Below are 3,455 nucleotides of genomic sequence, written 5' to 3'. Positions count from 1 at the left end.
TAGAAAAATATTTAAAAAAACAAAGAACTGATCTTCCAAAAAGTGCTCAAAAATGTATGGTTATTTTCTAACTATCTTAAATAAGTAATTATAAATATACTTTTTTCTATCTTTGTCTTTTTTTCCATATAGACATTTTTCCCGTACTTTTTTAAAAATAATTTTCTAAACTTTCTTATTTTTGAAACATTTCTCATCAAGTTGCTTATTGTCTTTTTATCCCACATTTTTGAAAGAATTGGCATCAATTTGCTCGGGGTACGAAAGTTAAAAATACTTGTGGATAGCATCCAGAAGCAGCACGAGAAAAGTGTTAAACTGTGTCTAAAGGTAAACGCTGTGTCCAGCTCAGACAGGTGAGACAGGTGAGACAGGTGAGACGGTGAAGACAGAGATTTCCTTCAGTTCAAACCTCCGTGTTTGTTTGTAACATCACTGCTGCTCGATTCTTGCATCATTTACGGGTTTTAAAAACGGTGAAATAAAACGTGCAGTTGTTGACTTTAAACAGCAGAAATCTTCAGCTTCATCATTTTTGACCTCTAACGTTCAGTATTTCACAAATCACATTTAACAAGTCACATTCAGCAGCAAGATTATCACAGTGACGCAGAAACATGTTTTCCTGCTTTTATTATTCATATTTTCTTTTTTAACACTTCCTCCGTCTTTGTTCTCGCAGCCAAAATCAACGAGACAGACACCTTCGGTCCCGGAGACGACGACGAGATCCAGTTCGATGACATCGGCGACGATGATGAGGACATCGATGATGTAAGCTCCTCTCATTTTAACATTTACTATTCCCGGGTATCGTGCCTGCAGCTTTGTAGATCACCACAAAACACAGTATATGGCAGATTAATTAATAAAATGGAAATATATGATTCAAGAAGTAAAATTTACGGGAAAAAATGACTCACAGAATAAGAATTGTGGAAGATGTGTTTGAGAAAAGGTGGATTTTGGAAGATGGGGAACTGCAACTTTTAAAATTGATTAATTTAATGTATAAAAATGTGGACAGTATACCAATAACTATAATCCAGTAGTCATTTATTTTCATTTTATCATTTTATTTCGAACATGCAATGCAAAATTCCAAGAATACAAAAGACAATAGTGGGTTTTTCCCCTTCTTCTGAAATATACATTAATAAAGTTCTCAAAACCATATTAAAGTTTTACACATTTGAAATTTTTTTTCTTATTTTTAGGCAATTTTTTTGTAACTTTACTAATTTCTTGCCATTTTTTAGGCTATTTGTTATTTAGATTCTCATCTTCTCCTCTGCTTGTTGTTAAAAGAAATCAAAACAATTTTTTTTCATGTTTCAAAGCAACATATTGCATATACTTTGTCAGAAATGATTAAAATAATTCTGTTTGCACTCTTTTCAGATCTAAAGACCTGCTACTGGAGGGGGAAGGTGGGATTTTACTAGAGATGCTCCGATTGGGATATTTTGAGCCGACACACGCACCAATAACCATTATTTTTATTAAGATCAGCCTATGCCAATCCAATACACTTTATCGATATACAGTATGTTTCAATTTATTCCAGTTTGTTAACCATCAGTAGACGTCTTTGTTGTTTTTTTTGAGAAATTTTAAGTGCATTTCACATAGGGGGGGTTAAAACAGGAAAAAACCGACACCAGTACTTTGAGTTCCTCGTTGACATGAATGAAAATGAGATGCCGCTTTAGTGCGACAGTCGGAGTTCTCACTCGTAGAGCTGGAGGCGACGCAGCAGGCCGCCTGGTGACTGAACCATGACGCAGACGGTTTGCCTTCATGCGGTTGGATTGGAGAATCAACAGTAGGCTGATCACCAGCATCATATTTAGGATGAACATCTGGAGCATTTCTAGATTTTCACCTTTTTTTTTTTTTGCTTTGAACATCAACAAAACGGCAAATTATCCATCACTGATTTTTTTCTTTTTTCTTTCCTGCATTATAATAAGAATATTATTGCCAGAATAACACTCAATATTTAGGAGAAGCTGTAGCCGATACTGCTAAATATCTCATGCGGCATCTTTTTGAAAATGTATTTATATTGATTTCACACTATGTGGAATTTAGCGACAAGTACAGAATCTCTGGATTCGTCAATAAAAAGATAAACCAGTTTGTCTTTTCCTTTGGCAGTCTGTCATTGCAGCCTGTAGATCAGCTCATACACCTATAGGCAGTTTATAAGCTGTTTATCGACGACAAAGAAAGATTAATAATAACACTCGGCTCTTTTTCTTAGCGTCACTGACACCGTGTTACGATGAACTATTTGCTCGTTTTGAACCATGGCCCTAATGAAGGCGATCCCGCTCCCCCGAAATCAAAAAGAAGACTCGAAATGTATTTTTCTATTGTTTCCCTTTTTTGTGTTTTCTGTCTGTTTGTGTTTCCATGTTCTGTTTTTGAACTCTTCGCTGCTCGCTCTGTGGCGTCAACACTCGCTCACGGTCTCTCCAGACCAGCGGTTCCCAAACCTTCCCACCGCCGTCTCTCACACACACACACTCACACACACACACCTGTAAAACCTCAGATCAGAGCAGCCACTCTTACAGAAAACCAGATATACGGATAGTTTATTAGTTCCCCACTTTGACTCCTCTCTGGGAACTACCCCGTGTTCCCTGAGGGGGGCCGGCACCTCAGTTTGGGAACCACTGCTCTGAACCAAATGGGCCCTGTCGCTGTTGTTGCTGTAACTCTGAATTAATAAAAAAAAATGTACTATGATGTTTGAAGGCTGGGTTTCCAATAAAGATCTTAACTCCACTGACCTGACATTTTGGTTTTTGGAGCGCTACACGCACTTCCTCTGCCGGTCTGTAGGTGGCGAGATTTATTTATAGTAAAGTGTGAAGCGACCTTTTGACTTTTAGAGGAACATCCAGGGCCGCAGGGTGTTGACGGAGCACAATATGTCTGTCCTGATGCTATTTCTGTCATTAGGGGGAAGACTGAAAAAACTTTATTAGCAGATGTGTCCTCGAGCAAAGTTCTGAATGTCCTCCATGGCCGCGCTCTGTCGGTGACCTCTGACCTCTGACCTCTGACCTGTGATCTGTTTGTTTCTGTGTGCACTGACTTTATCTTCTACTATGATGGCATTTTTAGATAATGATTTCTTAAACAGAATAAGTATTTTTTTCTGGATTCTCCAACACACAAGACGTTTAAAGTTGACAGGTTGTGATTATTAAAAATGTAACATACTGTTATTTTTCTGTGACCCTTGTCAGGTTAGCTACTGACCAAAAGTACAGTTAAAAAATGGAGAAAGCTTAATTTGCCTTGCACAAAACTTGAACGTATTTTCAAAACTTCCCGTCAGTTTTGTTTTAAAATGGTGGTAAAATGCCAAATATTGGTAACAACCAATTTAAATGTTCATAGATGTAGAAATGTAAATTTTAAGAGAGTAGATTTTTTTT

The 3,455-nt window shown here is 37.3% G+C and overlaps 1 long non-coding RNA gene across 1 annotated transcript; it reads left to right on the top strand.

The window, feature by feature from the left end:
- The first annotated feature begins 678 nt into the window (after window positions 1-678).
- Window positions 679-2,796, top strand: LOC121965765. Its single transcript, XR_006107517.1, has 2 exons — window positions 679-774; window positions 1,402-2,796. It is a non-coding gene; the product is annotated as an uncharacterized LOC121965765 (long non-coding RNA).
- The last annotated feature ends 659 nt before the right edge of the window (window positions 2,797-3,455 follow it).

The sequence above is a fragment of the Plectropomus leopardus genome, unplaced genomic scaffold, assembly GCF_008729295.1.
Source record: "Plectropomus leopardus isolate mb unplaced genomic scaffold, YSFRI_Pleo_2.0 unplaced_scaffold21573, whole genome shotgun sequence".
Taxonomy (NCBI): domain Eukaryota; kingdom Metazoa; phylum Chordata; class Actinopteri; order Perciformes; family Serranidae; genus Plectropomus; species Plectropomus leopardus.
The sequence above is the reverse complement of the archived record's forward strand: the minus strand, read 5'-3'. Positions and strand labels throughout refer to the sequence as shown.